Source organism: Pleurodeles waltl, chromosome 3_1, assembly GCF_031143425.1.
Source record: "Pleurodeles waltl isolate 20211129_DDA chromosome 3_1, aPleWal1.hap1.20221129, whole genome shotgun sequence".
Lineage (NCBI taxonomy): Eukaryota > Metazoa > Chordata > Amphibia > Caudata > Salamandridae > Pleurodeles > Pleurodeles waltl.
The window spans coordinates 1,612,787,952-1,612,809,909 of NC_090440.1; the positions used below are offsets into that span (position 1 = coordinate 1,612,787,952).

Sequence of the window (21,958 nt, forward strand, 5' to 3'; positions counted from 1 at the left end):
TGTACAAGGTGTTCTCAGTTGTTTGTTTATCTTAAATTGTGTGAATTTAAAAGATCTACTTAAACCACCAATATCCTGTCATTGATAACACATGTATGTAGCACATTGTTTGGTTCTCTTGGAAAAATCAATAAAAACATGTCAAAAAAAAAAAACCTCAACCTTGTGAAAACAAACATATATACAGAACCACAGATTTAACATATATAGCTCTATTCAATACAATATAATGGCAAAAGATATTTTACATCACAATATTGTGCCATACATTATTGCATAACACTTGTCGAATACTGAGACTTTGCTGCTATGCCTTACTCAAAGGGCACAATTTTTAATTGCATTTATCTGTTGTAGAAATAAGCATGAGGAAGTGGCATAAACTAAGGACACTCGAAACCCCAAATGAAACAGAACAAGAACATCTTCAAATGTTTACTAAACATATTTTGATTGGTCATGAGAAGCAGTGACTAAGACAGGTCTACTTTTAAAGCCTATGTAAATTGCTTGTTTCTTCAAGTAGAAAGAAGGTTAAGTATGGTCTTAGTTCAGTCTAAAATATAGGTTTTGAATACTCATTTGGAATAATTGTAAACAAAGGGCAAAGACGGTACAAGACAGTATTTTGAAATGTCCAAGAGCATTAATGTCCTCTGAATCAGACCACATTATGTCAAAATTTCAAATACAACCTCAAGTCTTGACTTTCTTCCTACCATGGCACATGCACTACATATTGCTCTAAACAAAATAGCTTCTAATGAATCTTTCCTATCAAGGGCAGAGGAGTGAGTCCTTCCTAGGGCTCCACAGAACTACATTTTGTACCTCAACTATAGTGCATTTATCTATGATGTATATGCATGGATGTGCAGAGTGTAATACATGATTTATCACCGTTGCTGAGTGTGGGGAGGGGCAATGACTTTTGAAAGAAAAAGCCTCCCCTCCATCAACAACAATAACAAACAGCGTATGAGGCTCTGCACATCTGAATGCAAGGTTTATGTCATGCCATTTTTTCATGTGCATTTGTTTTTAATAAAATTTATTTTACCAATACTAAGGCCCTTATTTTGTACATGGCAGGATACCCTGCTGACAACCGCGCTGACGGGCGATGGAAGACCGCCAGTGCGGCAAAGCCCCCGCCGGCCCAATAATGATTTTCCCGCTGGGTCTTTACATTGACACCAGCTCCAAATGGAGCCTTCACCAATGTGGCAGTGCGGCGGGTGCAGGAGCATCTGTTGCGCATTTCACTGCCCGTAAGTCGGGCAGTGAAATGCACGACGGGGCTGTGCATGGGGGCCTGAGTCACCCATTCTGCCAACCTTTCCCTGGTGGTGTAAACTGCCAGGAAAAGGCCAGCAGAATGGGACTCATAATTCACAGGGCAGCGCTGCTTGCAGCGCTGCCCTGTCGGATCTGAAACGCCGCCACCAGGCAGCCTGGCAGTGTCAGTGTTTCCACAGTGGCATTTACACCATGGTCATATTAGGGTGGGCGGACCACCATTACTGCGGTGGTCCGCCCGCCATATTCATAATGGGGGCCTTAGATTCAAGGAGTTAAACTTGTGCAGTGTAGTAAATTTATGTTGAAGAGACCTTCTCATAATGAAGAGTTTCATTCCCTAAGTAACTGTGACAATCAATCGATGTGGGAGTAAGCAGTGTTTTTCTAATGCAAATTTTACTGTTCTGTGGTAATAAACTCGAATTTGGCCTTTCCACTGTGGTAGTAAATGTTTCAATATGGATTTATTAGTACAATATCTTTAAAATAGCGTGCATTATTAGGTCAAATTAATGTTTACTGCCATTGCAAAAATATGTTTAGTCCATACCTGTGAAAATAAATATGGCCCTATAACATGTCATTAGAGCAAGTATACTTAGAAACACAAGTTATTTAGAGCGTGGGTATAAATAAATATCTACAACGCAACAGTCAAATTCAAAGTCATTACCATTGCACTGTGAAACTGAAGTAAAAACATAGCTTGCTGCATTATAGGTTGCATGGTACATTGAGTTTACACAGAGAAATACCTGGTGATAGTTATATAAACACTTCATTGTAAATCAACGTAATTTCATCTCGTAAGCTTGTTTTATCTTTTTTCGGTGGTGTGACTTTCCATCTGCCCCATGGGGATCTGCAGTGCTGGGGGTACTACTACACTGGGGAGAAGGGAGACACTTAATTACACTGTTTTACAAGGCACTTAGGGTGAATAAAAGCCTGAAGCCCTGTGTGGCGCGTAGCACCTGGGAGCGAGAATTAGAGAGTCCGTTTTCCAACACCGATGGGCTAGAGCATCAGAACTGGTGAGTCAGAAATGGAGACATTTAAACTTTTTACACTGCATCTATGTGAACCCATATAAATTGAATAAGATTCATGGGGGTGCTAAATGTAAACGCTGCAGAGAGGAGAGCATGGTCATGTGATGGGGTACAACAATATTGGAGGGAATTGGTCTCCAAAGTTGAGGAGGTTACTGGTTTGGAAATAGTTCTGACTCCAGGAGCATGTGTGGTGGGAGCCGTGAACAGGTGAGAAATCTCATATAAGCTTGTGCAATTTGCTCTCTTGCTGGCTCCGAGATTTCCAGGAATGGGGTGTAGCAGAGAAACTGCATATGCGCCTAGCGCGCACTGATGACAGGGCAGCAGCATGAATACTGGCATGGGGTCAGCTGCTCAGCCATTTTAATGATGATGCAGATTTAGGCTCAGACGCCAGCAGAGATCTGGAGGCTTGACCTACCTGGCTGATTTGTAGGTTTCATGTACAGGCTGATTGTGCCAACATCAGACCCCTTGGAATCTGATTGGGCAAATAGATGGAGACAATATTTGGAAGCCAGACATATGTGGGGGGATGTTCTTATTTCGTAGTTGTCCTGACGGGTATATTGAGTTACTCATCTGTGGATTTTTGTGCCTTTTTCCTTACAGAAATAACTATCTCAATGATCTCATATCTCTCGTATCTCCTGCACTGTACTGTTTTGCACTTGGTTTATATGAAGATTAATAAAGTAAATAATAAAAAAACAAATCGAGCTACTACAAATGACAAAAACAGCATGGATAAACTAAGCATGCAGATGTGCATCACGTGATATACCATTTGTTTTACTTTTTGAGAAAGGAAAGGGGCATCTTGACTCCCTCGAGCCTTTCCCTTTCATGTGACATATAGCCCACATTCAACAATGGTAATAAATAGCACATAACATAATCCTTTCTTAAAAATGTTAAATTTAAGGCTTTTAAGATTACCTACGGCATAATGTTTCCTACAAAAGTAAAAAGCCAGTAGTCTCGTATTAGTCAATATGGAACGTTTTGAATGAATATGAGGCCTCTATTGTAAGTGCCTATGTACATTCTGACATCTGAGGGAACCCGTTTGTACAGGTGTTTGAATTATGGGCATGTGGCAAAAATCCTACAGTTGGAATTTTCCACCGGTAGCTATCAACAGATTAAATTTATTTGTATTTACCGGGTGGTGGGGGGAGAAAAACGGCCTAGAAATTACTGGGGCTTGCAGATTTGTTTGTTGAAAGCACCAACATCTGCATGGTAGTTCCATTTTAAAAGGGAAACTTGTAGCCTGCAATATATATTGCATCGGATAAATAGAGATCCCCAGGGTATCGTTGCATATCAGGTAAAATAAATACTGCACCAATACTGTTACCACTGTATAGCACAGTGGTTCCCAACCTTTTAACTTCTGTAGAACCCCCACTTTATCATTACTGGAGCCCAGGGCCCTCCACGGAATGTGTATTTGAATCCAGAGCCCCCCAGTGAGTCATTACTGAAAGCTGGGGACCTAATCTGTTAATATTATTTGATTTTCTAAGCAGTCGCGGACAACCCAGGTGTCCCCGGACCACGGGTTGGGTGGGAAACACTGGTCTAGCACAACCTTGGCAGTTAATGTTGAAAGACAACTCAGTGTATAATCAAGTCAAAACAGTTTAGATTTATTATATAGCTGCATTTGTAATGAGGCATACAAATATAGAATTACAGATGGATGAAAGTGGCTCCCTACTACTCTTCCGCCTGTGTGTTCCACCAGTTTTAACTTGGGCCCTATGATTTTGAGTGGCATGCATAACATTATACTGACATCCTAGATAACTCGCCCTTCGCCCTCTTTGTCTATTCACTGTCACTCAGAAACCCTCTGTGAAAAAATCCATTTTTTTTCACGGTTACCTATCTAAAGCTATTTATTATCTCAGACTCATTCAGCACAGGTTTTTAACTAATGCAAAAACTCCAAATCAGTCTACGCAAACAGCGGTATTGTCTCAACTCCATCATGTAAACATATACGAACTAGGTGGTATTCTATCAATGTCTGGCAGGCATCTGTAAGTGGTAGCTAAATTAAAAGTGCATGCACGAGCTAAGCCACCATGTTTCATAGAGAACATATAACAAAATAATTTGCTGAGAAACATGCAACCTTCTGGCCCATTCTACTTCACTTCTTATTCAATTTTTTTTACCTCATACAAACTCATTAAACGCCTGGTGTCAAGTGGATAAACTAATATGTGCCTTGCATTACAATTACATTTCGGTTCATAAACTAGTACCAACTATGAACAGCTACAGGTGATCCATATTAAAATCACGGGCATTATATAAACAATGTTAAAGTGACTAGTGACCTTACATATTAAAAACAACAGACAAAATTTAAGAGGATGGATTATCATCCAACATCACCTAATAAAAGGCACGGGTGATTATGGTTTAATTAGACAGAGGGTTAAACTAGCAAGGGAGTAGCACTGCGGAAAACCACTAATCGGTTCTGACGTGACAACATCTTTTTTAAGTGTTAATAAGTTTCGTACCTTGTTTAAAACTGGTAACTTGATCGCACGTATTTCAAAGACTACCTCTTTTTTCCACCAAAAGTCGCATTGTGCTTCCTCAGACTATAGCCATAACCGCAGATTGGTCAACCGAGTCTTATCCATGAATTATTTTCACTTGAATATCTGTAGGTAAGAAACGGTTATACATGTATATGTGAGAACAAGGAATATTTTGAGCATACGACATACAATAAGCGAAGTTATGGCCAAAATATAAGGTAATGTCTTTATCTGCAAAGGCATAATACCTAAGCTAGTGTTGCTTTATTTCATCATGAAAGGGCTGCAAAAAAAGAACTGTAATAATTTACTGTGATCTCTTTATTGTGACTTTTTTTGCAAATACATTTGCACAGTTATGGAACAAGATTAGAATAACTGAGATATACCCAGTCAGTGTGGCCAATCCGATTTTTAAGACCCGTTCTGGGAAAAAGAAGAGGTACCATATACAGGTGCCTTGCTTTTCCCCCTTCTATTTGCCTTCTCTATAGAACTTTATACTGTTAGGTGAGAAGGAAATGTCAAAGTGTAGTGGGATTACGAATATTAGCCCATTAGCAGATGGTGCGTTATTGCTGGGTAAATTAGACGCTTTTGCAACAGCTTTGCGTTTAAGAATAATCATGGTCAGTCATAGTCTCTAAAATCAACTTTAGGAGCCAGAAAAGGTGAAGACACAAAAGAACCTCCCACTTTCAAATGGGTTTGCACGTTTATTACAAACTTGGAAATACACCTTTAACTTCCATAACCATACTATGGGCTAAATGAGTAAAAGCCAGGCTATGAAACGTTTTGCAAACTGGAGGCATTTCTACACTTCTTGGCAGTGGACAATCACAGTAGTGGGAATGTTTACCTTTTCCAGAGCATGCCAGTGTTTATCTATAAAAAACCTAATTGATAGAACTACAAAAAAGGTTGGCATGTTTATTTGGAAGTGAGGGAAGTGAAAGTGTGTGGAGGGAAAGGAGGTGTCGGTGAACATTTTGCAATTAATTTTATCAAGCAAACATCCATTGCAATTGAGCGTCTGGTCAATTAGAGAGATGATACAAAATGGACCAAACTGTAGCTGGAAAAACAGTTAGGCACCTTCTTTGGATCACCAACTGAAGTTAAATGTAAGCTGTGAGGTTAGACTTCTTAAACGTAGGTTGAGATCGTTCTCATTTCCACTTGTGCTTATACATTAAACAAATAGCTTTACACCAGAACATTGGGGCATATATTGAAATACTGAAAAAAAATAAAAACAAGTGTTAGAAGGAATGTTGGAATTAATATTAGCCACATGTCTTCAGGCGATGCTGCGTTCCAGTCTGTTATTTTTTATTCACCGTACCACGGACAAAGAACAGGCATACACATATCAGTCTTGGTCCTGCTTTGACAGAAGCAGTCCAGCTCGAACTGCCAGACCATGTTTCCTGCAGCTGGCAAAACAAGCAACCCCAGAATGTTTCAACCTACTTGGACTCAATAAATAGAGATGCTTCCTCAGTCCTATGGCACAGGGAGCAAGAGACCCTATCTGAGTATAGAAATCACATTTTGGGACGCTCCAATAAAGCAGTGGAAAGAAAGGATGAAAGAATATGAGACACTGGCTATAACGTAGGCTACAGTCCAGCCTATAATTGTTTGCTCACTGGGCCACTCTTGAGAGAGGGATAAGTCATATGCAAGTCAGCCATGGCCCTGCCCTATCGAGAGCAATTCAGCCTGAACTGTCAGTTCAGGTGCAGTCAGGATGGCTACACAAGAAACGCCAGACCTATTTTGATCTACATGGGACTCATCAGTGAGCTGCAGCACGAGTGAGTTATATGGCAAAAATGAACACAGGACCCATATTTGAACATAATGATGGAAGGAATGCGTGGTCTACTGTCAACCCCTGGTGACTGCTAAGGCTGCATTCTTATCCACCACTATTTTCCCTCTGTAGCATTCTACATAGAGACTAGCCATATGCAAATCAGTGTAGTGTTGTGCCTGTTAGTGCAGGCTAGCCCAAAGTATCAGACAACGTACCAGCAAGGGGTCCTTTGTGTACAACGCTATTGGTTTCCAAAAAAAAGCGAATCATTGAAAAAAACAAGAACATCAGAAGCACAAAATAGAAATAGTTATCAATGTTTCCATCTATAATTTTTTGCCCTGATGACTGATTTATAAAAGTGATGTACCGTTAGGTCCATCAGACCTTTCTAGTAACGGAGGTATATAGTACTTGTTGGACGTCAAAAAAACACTTGATAACCAGAGCCATTAACTGAGCAACAGGTTACAGTGATATTTGTTTTTTATTGTGTACCGACTGTGCTTCAATTCATATGGTAAAATCTAATGAACCAAAAATAGGTGTAAAGAAAACCTATGCATTTTTTAAATGTGCCCAAGATACTGAGTTTAGGAATAATAATTTTTGATCAACTCCGAATTTGGAGTTACTGATAGTAGTATGTGGTTCATTTGTAAATGGTGTTCTCTCCTGCACACTGGTTTACATTTAGAAACATAAAATGAAGAGAAATTCAGGTGATAATAACAAATGTAATAATAAATGGAGACCCTGTTGTATGGGTGGGCTTATCAATTAAAAGAAAGGTGCCAAAAACAATGCAGAGATCACATTTTCACCATGAAAAATGACCCACTTTAGCAATGTAGAAGCAGTGGTATTTGGGCCTGAGATTAGCTGTGAACCAATTAAACATACTAAACACAGGCATGTCTGAAACCTAGACTCCAAGGGAAGACGAGAGTGGTCTGACTTGCTTCAATCCCACAAAGGTTTTATGCTCAGAATGCTTTGCAAACCTCACAATTTAGCTAAAATCACATATTTTCCTCATATTTCTGAGATGGAAAGTTCCAGAATCTGTGTTGGTCCACAAAATTCTTACCACCCAGCGTTCACACAATTCTCTCAATGAAAATGGAAGAACTAGGAGACCATATTGAGGGCAAAGCCCCAAATAGGCACTCATGGGGACCAGAAAGGATATTCATTTTTCTGTGGTGAAGCACCTGTCCTTACTTTTCAGGGCTACTTCCCATGAAAAGCATCCGTCATGTCTAGTGGGTGGATCTGAGCTTTGGGAATCGCAGTTCTAGAACCTTATGGCTCTGATTGGTATCACCTTCACAAATGTGAAATAAGCCCACTGTGTGTCACAGTGATGAAAAAAAAACAAAAAAGACCAAACAAATGTAGAATGTGAGGGAAGCTTTCCATTTGCATTCAGATTTTGGCCCTCATTATAACATTGACAGTAAAAACCGCCTACCGCAGCGGTGATGGCCGCCAAAAGACCATCGCCGCGGCTACCAGCCGTCCGCCATATTATGACTACAGACGGAATTCCACAACAAGAAGGGTGGAAATCCGTCTGTGGCCATACCTGCGGATGGCAGTAAGGTGGCGCTGCTGCCACAAGCAGCGCCACGCCAGTAGACCGCCACCAGCCATATTATGACAAATAATACAGCCTGGTGGTGTTTTGCTGGCGGGTGCTGCTGGCAGTAGAAATGCCCCGTCCCGTCTCCTGCCGGAAGACCCCCTGGATCCAGGTAAGTTGGGTCTCTGACAGGGGAGGTTGGTGCGGGGTGTTGTGTGTGTGGGGGGTGTGTGTGCATATATGTGTGTACATGGTTGCGGGTGTGTCTGAGTGTTGATTGCATACATGAATGTATGGAAGTGTGAGTGCGTGTATGTTTAGAAATCATAATGCGTGTCTGCGTGTATGTTTTGAATTGTGTGCAGATGTGTGTGTGATTGGATGTATGCATGCGTGCATGTATGTGTGAATGAGTGTGTGTCTGCGTGTGTCTGAGAATGGGGGGTGTGGATGTGGGAGGCTGTCGGGGGTCTTTGGAGAGGTAGGGGGGTGGGGCTCCCTATCAGTGACAGGGAAGGAATTCCCTGTCACTGATAGGGCCTACTGCCATGGTTTTTGTGGCGTTACAAACGCCATGAAAACCATGGCGGTAGGCGGGGTCATAATCCCACAGGCAGCACAATGGCTGGAGATGGTTATTTCCAGCCCGGCGACTGCTACAGCCATGGGGGTCGGAGTGGTACTTTGGCGGTTTGGCTTCAGCCAACCCACCAATGTCATAATGTCACGGTATTACCGCCACATTATCGCCGACCGCTGGGGTCATAATGTCCTGCTGGTGCTTTTATTGGAAGGGTTTTCATTGGCAATGCAATGTATCAATTGTTTCCACCAATGAAACAATACGGTGGACTTGAATAGTTTGTTCACAGCATAAAACCAGTGAAGGAGTTGAGAATCTTTCCCATTTGTCTCATTGCTCAGTATCTAAATTTACAAAAATATATATGAGGTTTAGTCCTTTGAAGATATCTGTGAAATATTATTTTTTAATTCTTCAAGGTTGTTTCCAAAATATGATTGAACTGAGTAAAATGTTTGTCTGCATTTGACTTCAACTTCAAACACGCTTTTAAAACAAAAACACTCTCTCTGTAAGAGTTTGCCAAGTTTTATAAATTGCACTCGGTGGCCTATGCGTATTGTGTCATACAAAGTTGTGAAGCCTTTTGACATGCTGTGCCAATGTTTCAGGTGCACCACCAGCCTTTTATTATACTAAACACCCTAGCATTTGTGAGTTTTAGGTAGCATGTTTGTGCAACTGCTGAATGCAGAAAAGTAAATGTATCCCAAATTTTATAAGAGGATCAGGTTTGCTAATTTAACTTCACTGTGGAAACTGATACGATAGAGGGATTTATATTTTATCTCCAGTCTGACAAAGATTGGAGAGAGTCCATATATTTGTGGGTTAGGGTAAGAGTAATTATTTGAACTTCAGTCTCACAAATACCAAAGAAAGTGCATACATTGGGAGATCAGACATACTATTCAAGCCCCAATCTCAGCAGCATTGGAGAAAGTGCATACACAGTGGGGCAGATTTACTAATCTAAAGGCATTCCTACAAACATTGTTAATGATGCAAAGATTAATGGAGTCACATTGGGAAAAATGAATATACTGGAGGTGGCAGGGTGGCTAAATTTGCTAATCTCATTCCATGTACATAAACATTGGGGAAAGTGATAATGTTAAGGAGGTCATACTTAATATTCTAACTCCAGTGGCACACATTTTGGGAAAGGTCCATATAGTGGGGCTTACAGGGTTACTACTCCAACTCCTGTCCCACATGCACTTTTATATATAAATAAATAGGGGATGTTTGTAAACCTAAACATTTATAACATTTCTTAAAAATGAATTACCAAACATATTATCAATTTTTAAAATGTTTAATTTACATGTGGTATTCTACTACATGAAATAAGAACATAAAAATGTGCAACATTATGAAGATATGTACAGATGCACTGAATTAAAACAACTACAATTACAAACACAATTATAATTTAAAATGTAAATGTATTAATTTTATGATAATTAAAGAAAAGCAAAACACTACACCCAAGCAACCAAGAAACTACACATCCAATATGAAGTTTTAAAAACAGCTCAAAGTACATGCTTCCTAAAATTTAAATCAACACATTCATAATGTTAATAATTAAAAATGAATAAAAATATCGAATTTTTTAAAAATAAATTTGAAATTTAAAATACTATCCTCCCAAACTTCCCAACCAACCTAAAAAAATGTAAAAAGATTTCACAAAATGAAATAAATATAAAATAACAATTAACACGGAATATACATTGTAAATAGAATTCAGTAGTAGACGTAAACATTATGATAATAATGAAAACTATATTAAATAGCACAAATATTTCACACAATATATTTGTAGTCATATTATTTTGACCACAATATTATGGTCCAATAATATTTTGAACCACTTCTCAAGTACGACCCCCTCATGTCACATGTACTTTGCCATTCTGTTGTAATATACTTGTCTCTTACCCCTTGACGATCATCACTCTATTTCCTATTGACATTTAGGTGGACATTTTGAACATGGCGGGCCACACCGCCACATAATGTACCCCTGGAGGGCTGCCATAGGCGGCCCTCACTCACCACCAGGCTGCCTTTGTTAGGCAGCCTGGCGGCGGTCGATATCATTATCCGCCAGGGCAGCGGTGCTGCCCCTCGTATAATGATCCCTTAGCCACCAGCCTTTCCCTGGCAGGTTTCCCCACCACGGAAAGGCTGGCGGAAGGGGTGCCACGGGGCACCTCATGGGGCCCCTGCACTGCCCATGCAATTGGCATGGGCAGTGCAGGGACCCCTGTGCAGTGCCCCATCTGCAGGTCACTGCCCAATTTACGGGAAGTGATCTGCGCGATGGGTGCAGCTGCACCCGCGGCACAGAGGCATTGGATGTGGAGCAATGTTTCCGCCCGCCGGCCCACAGGAATGTTCTTTATACGACACTGGCGGTCAGTAGTAAGACCGCCAGCATGAACACAGTGGTTTCTACCGCAGTGTTCAAAATTACGGCCTTAGTTCCTTATTACTTACGTCACTCCTCCTTTCCGTCTACTTGATAGAAATCATAGACTAACCCAATAATTTTACAATTTTTAGGGCTTGTTTTAATACTGGATTTCTAATTTACTACAAACATTCTTCATTTTTTGTCATGCCATTGAACAATAAATTGATCTCTAATCAATTACTCTCCAATTGCCGGAAAAAGACATGCCCATTGTGCCCATAATGACATGGTGCAGCCAATTAATCCAACAGTGACAAACTGGTTAATAGTTTCTCCCATCTTCTTTCACCTTTTGAGAAGTAGTGTAACATTTGCACCTTAACACAACAAAAAATGTCCAACTTGTAATACTGTATACTTAACTCTCTTCAGCTGCATTATATATGGTTTCTCATAATTATCATTCACAGCATTATTCCTGAAGTCAAAGGCCCACTAATCCTCTGCTTCTAAAGCAACTATCAATTATGCTTTCTTCCTACTTGGCTTAAATTCCAGTCTATCTAATCCTTGTAGAAATAAGGTGCAAGCACATGCAAATGCCAATAGCGCTGGACAGCCACCCTGTATTGTTATTCTGTATACCTCCAAGATGTCTGTCAAGTTGCTTGTAGATGCAGCATTGCAACCATCTTGGAAGTAGAGAAAACAATGCTTAAAGTTTGATGGATTTTATGTGTTACATCTCAAACATGTGTAGATGGAACGTGGTAACCATCTTGGAAGTATACATGATACATTCTGCGATGACCACCACTGTAGCTACTGGTTTAAGAAGTGTTGGTAAAATTGTGTTAAAAGCAGTGGCAAAGCCAATAGTGCTCAGTGGCCATCAAAATGTCCACTACACTCCTTTAATGTGGTGGAAGTATAGAAAATAACATTCTACGATGGCAGCTGGCAGCTGGCACAATTCTATGTGCATTGGTAAAGCTATTGGCTGCAGTTGCATGTAGAATGGCAGCAGACGGAGGGAGAGAGAGGCAGGGGTGTTTATAGAGACACTACGCCACAGCATTACTCAGTCCCGGCATCAAAGTAAGGGTGAGAGAGCAGTATGCAGGCAGAGTGGAAGGGGTGTGATCAAGGATGACTTACAAGGAAAGGGAGGATGACTAGGAGGTGGGGAGAGAGAAAGGTAGAGAAAGAGAGTTAGAGAGAGAGAAAGAGAGAGGAAAGGAAGGAAGGAAGGAAAAAGACAAAGTAAGAGAGACAGTAGAAGGAAGGAAGGAAGGAAGGAAGGAAGGAAGGAAGGAAGGAAGGAAGGAAGGAAGGAAGGAAGGAAGGAAGGAAGGAACAGGACGTGCACTTCCACAGAATGCTAAAGCTCAAATGGCAAAGAAATATGCAAATAGAAAAAACTGTTCACCAAGTCAGAAACAGAAGGATACACAAAAAAAAAAAAAAGTTGAGTGAAACATAAATGCCTCCAGGGGTAAGGCAAACACAAACATAGGGAGGAAAACCATCTAAGCAGCAGCAGTAATTTGTAATAGACAACAAAGGAATCTAGTTATGAGGAAGAGCAGGGTCAAAGTCCACACTATATATATGTTAACATACTGATTACAAAGCTGTCTGTGACAGGTTCCTAAGGCTGCTGGTAGGAAGAAAGCGAAAATGGGGGTGGTGCCACATGCAGCACTGGAAATTTTGACTAAACACTGACTGATTAAAAATGTAAATCTTTTCTAGACCTACAAAACACAATACAAAAAACATTAAACACCTCTACGCTGCCATATGCCAATATGACAAAGGCACGCCTTTGAACTAGAGCTTTAAACTCCTTCCTCATATTTTGTTTATTACACTGGAATCAACGCTGTTGCAATCTTCTTTTTGCTTCCATAGTAAGTTGCTGCATGCCACTATGTTGCACATTCACACAAATAGCATGTTCAGACTCCATTCATGATGCACCTCAGCACCCTGTGATAAGTTGCAATGGCTGTTTTCCATAATTTCCCCCACCTGTAGAAGACCTAAATTTAGATCTGCTTCACTCAAAGGCTCTAATAACACTCTTAACCCATCTGTTGCAAGGAAACAAAGTTTCTCACTCTCCTTTCATTGCAGTAAAGTCTGCTGTCTCATACCTCACCTCATTCCACAAACACACACAAATAAGCTTACTCGGCTGCATGAGTTCACAGGCTGCTACACAGTTATTCCAATGCTGTTGCTGCTTGCTTGGAGGCAAGTGAAAAAAAAACATGGGTAATGGCCACATGTGAGGAACATCCCTTAATTCTATATGTCCTGAACAATACACCTTGCTCTCGAACATCATGCAAATTCAATGCTTTCTTTCAAACAACCGCCCACCCCACCAATACCAAATCCTTACACTTGGGCTCACAGAGCACCTAACACACATAATTTAAAATAGAAACATTAACACAGTTGCTCTATAGTATGAAGTATCACTTACATGCCATATTACTACCACACACAGATTCCTCTCTGCCACTAGACACACTGAACCTAACACATGCTCAGCATCACCATTTTAGCTGATTCTGACATTTTGTTCTGAAAAAAAGAGAAAAGCAAAAGCAAGGCATATAGTACACTGTAGTGATTTTAGTCTGAGGACTGAAACTGTCACAGTTTTCGGAGTACAGTTTAAACCACCATTCATCTTCAATTCCTGATCTACAGTGTTAGACAAATCATTTGAAGGTGCTGTTCTTTAATCCTCTCACTCCTTCATTCTTTTTTTCTTAATGAATTTGACAGTGGAGTTGTAACCAGACCTTATATGACCTTGTATTATCAACAGAAACAGAGCTTTAAGGAGGAGTGCTGAGAGTAGGGCTCTAGTTCCACCTACATGCTAATCTTTACCCCCACTGAATTTATTCTGCCAGGGGTTATGTGACTACCTGAAAAAGAGTGCTTATATTACGCAGATCTCGGCCAATAATATAATTAATATTTCAACTTACAACCGATCATGGCTGTAGACCTGATTGTTTCATTGAGAAAAGCAAGTCAGATCTGTTTCTTATGAAATGTTTTGACGAATGCAGTAACCCTGAATAATTAGTTTTGAGAAGGTTATATTAAAGACAATATTCCCATTTGTATGAACTAGTATAAAACTGTTAAAGTCCGTAAGCAATTATTTTCTAACACAGATTCCCGCAGACTACCTTAGTAGGCAATAGATTTGATTAACTGATTTTTTATTTTGAGAATTTTACTATTTTTTTAAGTCTGGTTTAATAGCGCATCTGATTATGTAAAAAAAGAGCTGTGAGAAGTGGTAGTAAGAGAGGGGGATGCGGCTCCACTCACATGTTGATCTTCTCTACAAGCATCTAATTGAAAGTCTGCATAATAAGTGGTTATCATAACTGATAGGCAGCTTGTTAATGCAGACACCTAGTTCAAATACAATAAAAAGGGTATTTGCATAATGTAACCATGTGACAGTGTGACCTATACAGTAGAAAGTGGTTTCACATCGTGAACTCTGTCAAATAATATAGGAAAGGGCTTTACATTGAACTACTTGCCAAAAGTCATACAAACTGGCTTTACATTGTGAACTTTCTGAAATAAACAACACATGGAGGTTTTACATTGTGAACTGATTCCCAAACACTAAAGGCAAAGGCCTTACTTTGTGAAGCCTTTGACAAATGCAATAGGAAGGTTATTTACGTAGCATACACCAACCAATGAAACAAAATGGATATTATGCAGCAAACACTGACAAATGCTATGGGAAGGCACAAGAGAAAGAGGCTCTCTACTATGAACTACAAGAATTCATTTTACATTGTTTTACATTGTTAACTCTGAGAAATTCAAGAGGAAGGGGTTTAGTACACAAATCCCTTTTTAGGCCCAGCCACAATAAATACTCCATAAAAGTTATTTTTCACATCGATGAGTACTTTAAGTTTGCCTAAATTGTTTGGTAATCTCTCTAAGCAGAGACGTTGTGGTCATGTTTATGCTCAAATTAAAGGTAACAGACTTGCTCGATTTATTATTAAGTAAGGTGACAAAGACAATAGACATCTAACTGTACATTGTACAGTGAACTTGATAAAACCTGAATACTTAACATATTTGACTGTTTCCAAGAGGCCCATATAAACGTAGTACTGGTTCTGAGGATTAGAGGCTGCGGGTGTGCAAATCACCACAAGTTACCTTACAGATGATAGGACCAGATTATATTTACACTGTTAATTTCCTTCTGTGATATATCTTTAGACTATGGGATCTGCATTCTGCTTCATCAGCAAATCTCTGTAGTAGGAGTCCAAATTTGCAATCCACCTGAAACCTCATAAGTATTTATCATTTTTATTGTAGCATTTAGTTGGGTGTGTATCAAATAACTTCTCTGTTCTAAAGAAATAGCACTGGCTGGACATGTGTTTATTTACTTTTAATGTAGTACATGGCAACGTTCTGAGTCTCTAGCCCAAAGCTTCTCCTCAAATTAGCCTTGGACTGCACAGCCTGGTTACCCTTAGAGACAGTGTTAAAGGGGGCACTTGATCCCCCAGGACACCAGAGGTGAAATACCCCCACTGATACAATTTGAGCAAGTAACTTTGGATTGCCCTGGGACCTTCAGAACCAGATTTCTCAAACAACTGGAAGGGTTTTCACATGGTGAACCCTCTGAAAGATGGAAGAGGATGGGGTTTCAAATTGTGAACTCTCTAACAAATGCAACAGGAAGGGACTTAGGTCTGACAAGAGTAGTTGTCTGGTGTTTCCAGAGGGAGACTTTATGTTCATGTCAATATATACTTTGTATCTTCCTAAAATGTGTTGTAATGGGCCAAACATGACAGAGACCACATGTTCAGACCAGAGACCACATGATGTTATAACTAATGGGTTTAAATACTGATTTGTAAATTTGGTGACAAGGGCAGTAGTCCTCTATTTTACATTGTGGATGACTTGAGAAAGCCTGCAGCCGTAAACCTGGTGTAGTGATATTTGTGTTTTGACCACTGACTCCATGTTGCACCACTTTGCACTTTGCACTTGGCTTAGCTGTCCACCATCACATTAGCAATCACAAGTTACAGACTCCATTTTGTATTCAGCTTAGCCTTAGCTTCACCGCCATGTTAACAATGAGAGTATCTTTCCGTACAAAACATGTTATGCAACGTGTTTTCTATTCTACGTGTCTGCATGTTCTTTTCTCACCAAAGGGCTAAATCATAACGTGGAAGAGTCAGTCAGTCAGCAAGATAAGGACTGAGATGTTGAATGCCTGATATAAATACTGCAACCATGTTTTCTTGTCAGAATAAATTATTGTAAGATAAGGCAGACATGTATCAAACCATCCCAGAACATGCTGCTATCAAAGTAGATCAAAACAAATATCATAAACGTACAGGAAGGATAAATCAGAAAAAGGTTAATTTAGTCATCGCTAATGCTGGTTTGGACTGGTGCCCAGATTCATCTTGGGATACTAACATTTGGACAAGCAGTGATCTTTCAAACTCTAGTGATGACGATAGTAAAAAAGGTGTGGGACAGGGGGACCTAGAAGAGCAGAATGTAGTGCGTGCACAGCCAATATTTAGACGAAAATTGAAGCACACGCCACAAGACCCAGCACGATTTGCACTACATGCTCTAGAAGATCACATTCAGTAAGAAGTAAATGACAATATGGATCGCTTTAAACAGAGAACAGGGGAGTCCATACTTGCTTGGGTCGTGAGGCTGTTTGAAACTGGTGCTTCTGGCTTGATGTTAGATATTGGGGACTCTCACAAGTTTTGTACTTTAAGTTCTGACCCAGTAATACAGGAACAGTTCAGGGACAACACCAGACCACTTTGTTACAAATAGTTGTTGATGGATGTAATCTGAAGTACCCCACTGATTCAGAGTGGCCTCTCAATGAGAAACCCTGGTACACACAGATGCAATGCAACTAATTAAGGCGGAGGCAATGAAATCTTCCATTTTCTTGGGCAATGCACACCAATTGTTAGATGGACCGCTTACTGTGCCAATAAGAAACAAAATAATTTGCCTTGCTCCACTTGCCTATAAGCAAGTAATTATGACTTTATTAATCAATCAGACAGGGCAGGCTTTGAAAGATGTACTACAGGCAGTCAGAGAGTTAGATGAATTAGGAATTTGGGATAAACCAGAGAGATCTTCAAGATCTGAGGGTCGCACAGATACCAACAGAGTGTCCAGGAAAGACATGTTTACGGCGTTACTATATGATGGTGTCAAGAAAGAGGGAGATTGATGGGATAGATACCAAAAGCTTGTGGGAGATGTACTGTAAAAGGGGTTTGGATTGTATGGAAGGCAGCAGAAAGGTAAACAAGCAAGATAACAAGCGTGAGATGCAGAGCCAGTCACACTTATCATGGAAAGGAAAAGAAATGGAGAAAAATGTTTCCTCACGAGAGAGTGAGGAAAGCCTGGACAGAGACTGGTTAACTTTTGAGAACAGGGAGGGGGGCGAGCCTGCTCGCAAATATGAAAGCATACATCCAGAACTCACTTGAGCAAACGTTGACAGGTTTAAATCAGACTAGGAAACTGGCAAAGCTCTGGTACAAAGTTGGGATCGTCGAGCTAACAGACCTCATGTTGGTTTAGAAATACATTGGAGACACAAAAATGTGCAAAAAGTTTGAGCCTTAGTTGACACCGGGGCGGAGGCCTCTTTGATTCATGGAAACCTTAGGAAGTTTAACGGACTGCATTACACCATCACGGGGTAATGTTATGAAAGGGGGCCGTTTAAAAATGTCCCCAGTGAAGGTGTTCCCGGCAACCAAAGTAATTTGTTTGAAACAGTACCGCATTCCTGGAGGGCATGATGAAAAAAGTGAACCATAAAAGACATGTTTGAGGCTGGTGTGAAAGCTCCAACTACCACTGAATGGAACAATCCCCTCTGGCCAGTTAAATGACCTGACTGGCGGTGCAGAATGCCAATTGGTTACCCCGAGCTGAATAAACACACACCCCCTTTGACAGCTGCGGTCCCAGACACCATCACTTTGGTTGAACGAATACAGAAACATACAGGGACATGGTATGCCACAATCAATATTGCCAATGCGTTCTTCGCTATACCTTTGGTACCAGAATGTCAGGAACAATTCTCATTTTCACACGATGGAAGACAGTTTTGTATGTTATATTTGCCAATGGGGTACATACATAGTCCCACTGTCACCGGTTGGTGGCAGAACACCTGGATGAAGTGTCTGTCATTCCAGGTGTGCAATTGACCCATTACATTGATGATGTGATTATTCAGGGAGAGACAGAAGAACAGGTGCAGATTCAGTTGGAGAGAGTAGTGGAACTCTTGCAGAGTAAAGGGTGGATGATTAACACAGGTAAGACATACTGTAAGGACCATCTCAAAATGTGAAGTTTTTAGGCACTGATTAGAATCAGGGACACCAAGTGGTATTACCACAAGCGAAGCAAAAGATTCTTGAGTTTGCCACACCCCCCACTAAGCAGGAGAAACAGAGATGTATTGGGTTGTTTGGTTTTTGGAGACAGCACATCCCTCATTTGAGTCAGATTTTGGCCCCTCTGTACAAAGTGACAAGGAAGAAACATGAGTTTGAATGGGTGAAGAGCAGCAGTGTGCGTTTGATTTGGCAAAGGAAGCAATTCAATCGGCTTTAGACTTGTGGCCAGTGCAGGAGGGAGACACTGCGTTACATGTTACTGTTCAGGGACAATATGCAAATTGAAGTATGTGGCAAAAACAAGGAAGGAAGAGGGTGCCCCTGGGATTTTGGACTAGAAAACTACCTGACTCTGGGAAGTGCTATACTCCTTTTGAAAACAGCTTTTGGCCTGTTATTGGGCTCTATTGGAAAATTACCAAATAATTCTAGGTCACAATGTAATTCTAAGACCTGAAATACCAATCATATCTCACCGTATAGGACATGCAGAAGAGGCTAGAATCATATACTGGAAATGGTACATACAAGACAGGGCTCGAGTAGGACCGGCAGGCACTGCAGCCAGACAGGGTGCAGGAGATACCACAGGTAAAAGAGTCACTATTGAGATGGGGTGAGCCATTTGAATCCTTGTCCCCTGAGGATAGGAAGCATGTATGATTTACTGATGGTTCATTAAAATACGTGATACGAATACAAAGGACAATGGAAAGCGATGTCTTATACTCCAGTTACCAAAAAGGTGTTGACCACCACAAGTGAAGGGAAAAGTAGCCAATAGGCAGAGTTGTACGCTGTGTATCAGGCTCTAAAGCAAGAGCTGCCTGTAACTTGTCATATTTACACTGATTCTTGGTCCACTGCCAATGGGTTAGCCACTTGACTTCCCACATGGCATGCACATAACTGGTTTATCCATCCAAAGGAGGTGTGTGGCAAAGAGTTGTGGCAAGAAATTTTGGAAATATTAGAACAAAGTACAGTTATAGTGTATCATGTGGATGCTCATTGTCCCATTGACACATTAGAGCACTGGTTCAATTCCTTGCAGACGACAAAGCCAAAATCTCAGACACAGAAGTGGCAATACAGGATTCTGACTTGGTGGGGATGGCTAAAGGGGTACACCAAAAATGTGGACACCTAGGAGAAAAAGACACTTACAGGTGAGCAGAGATTAGAGGGATGCACATTCCCTAGATTTGATAAAAACTGTGATTTTGCATTGTCCTATTTGTCAGCACACACAACAGAGATCTGTCCCTCAAATGGTCAAAGGTCAATTGGGGAGAGAAAAGTTACCAGGACAGTTGTGGCAAATTGATTACATTGGCCCACTACCAATTAGTTGCAGGTGTCAATACGCCCGCACTGTAGTGGACACTTACTCTGGGTCGCTGATTGCTGTCCCTTTCAAACGTGCTACTCAGCACAATACTATCAAACTTTGGACTTGTCAATGTTATACTATGGAGTACCACTCCAGGTCCAGAGTGACAATGGGTCACACTTCAAAGGCAAATTGGTGCAGGACTACTGTTCACAGCACAATATTGAGTGTATATATCATATCCCTTATTATTCACAAGCTTCAGGACTGATTGAGAGAATGAATGGCTTATTGAAAGCCCAATTGCGAAAATTATCTGAAGGAACTTTGAAAAACTGGAGAGAGCATTTAAATGAAGCCCTCCAGATTCTGAATAACAGACCATTACCAAATGCTGAAACACCCCTGATGTGAATGTTAACTCCAGCTTTGCAAATACAAGCACATGTGGCCACTAATACCATCACGTTCTAAGAAATAAAACATAGAGCCTTAGCTCCTTACGGAGCCACCCCCAAATCTGCAGGTCTTGACTTACATGCTTTACAAGCTTACAGACTGAAACCACAAACAGGTGTTGGAGTACAGATTCCCCCAGAGCATTTCGGATTGATTGCTCCCAGTTCTGGGTTGGCCCTCAAAGGTACTCAGATTTTAAGGTGAGTGATTGATGCAGATGACCAAGGAGAAATCAGAGCTATCCTGTTGAATAGTGGAGAAGATGATTTATTCATACAAATCGGAGACAGAATTGCATAACTTGTCATAATTGTCATAATTCCGGTGTATGGAGCCTTTCTTACTGTATGTGAGGAGGGAGGTTTTGGATCAACTGACAAAACCCTGGTGCTAAAGTGTGGGTGGAATCCCCAAATGGCCCTCCAGAACTTGCAGAAATTATAGCAAAGGGCTCCAATAATGTCCTGCTGATCATGAAACCAGGAAAGGAAAAATGGGGACATATTTCAGCTGATAAATGTTATTTGCGAGAACAATCATACTTGTTTCTTTTACAGATCATACTACAGCTTGTCTTTGCCGTGAGTGTGGCGTGTGGTCTCCTTTTGGGCATGTGGGGTGGGGAAAGATGTAACACCCCCAACCTCAACTTGATTGATCGAACACGTAGCGCAACACCTTTACTGCATCTGAATGGCAATAGACATTGCTCAACAGATCTGACTTCTGCATGGGTGCCATGAGAAGCACTGTGGATGTTTTGTCAACATGTTTGATCCCCATACCAACACCAACATGCATTTTTTTAGAAATGTTCAATGCCACTAACCAGGATAAAGATGTGCAAGAACATGATGAGGAAACCCACTTCTGTCCCTATGAGTATTGTGGACTGTCAGGAAACAACCAATGAGAAGTGGGACAATCTCACTCAGATATTACATACAGCATTACTACCAGTGACGTGTGTTACTACATGTCCTACAATTCTCGTGACTTTGGAAAATGCATTCAATTGCGTTTAGAAAAGAAAACATCAACTTCTCAAAACATACCGTGGGAACACAGAGTTTTGTGCTTTTACCGAACAGACTGACAGTGTAAAAAGATGACAAATCACATGGCTTTTCATCATCTAGTGACTGCTGCCAGTCACATTTACCATGTTAAGTTGCCAGTTGGCTGGCTGTTCTCTTGTGGAAAACTTACTTTTACCTACATTCCAGCTAACATAACAGGCGGGCCATGTACTTTTACACGCCTGAGACTCATGATGTTTCCATCCAACTCTATACATACTT

The 21,958-nt window shown here is 40.7% G+C and overlaps 1 protein-coding gene across 2 annotated transcripts in view; it reads right to left on the minus strand.

The window, feature by feature from the left end:
* LOC138285390 (sodium channel protein type 2 subunit alpha) overlaps positions 1–21,958 on the minus strand; it is a 666,155-nt gene that overhangs the window by 558,026 nt on the left and 86,171 nt on the right. For both annotated transcript variants that reach the window (XM_069225263.1, XM_069225264.1), the window contains exon 2: positions 4,901–5,047. The gene's annotated coding sequence lies outside the window, so the exon portion shown is untranslated. The remainder of the gene's footprint in view (positions 1–4,900; positions 5,048–21,958) is intronic.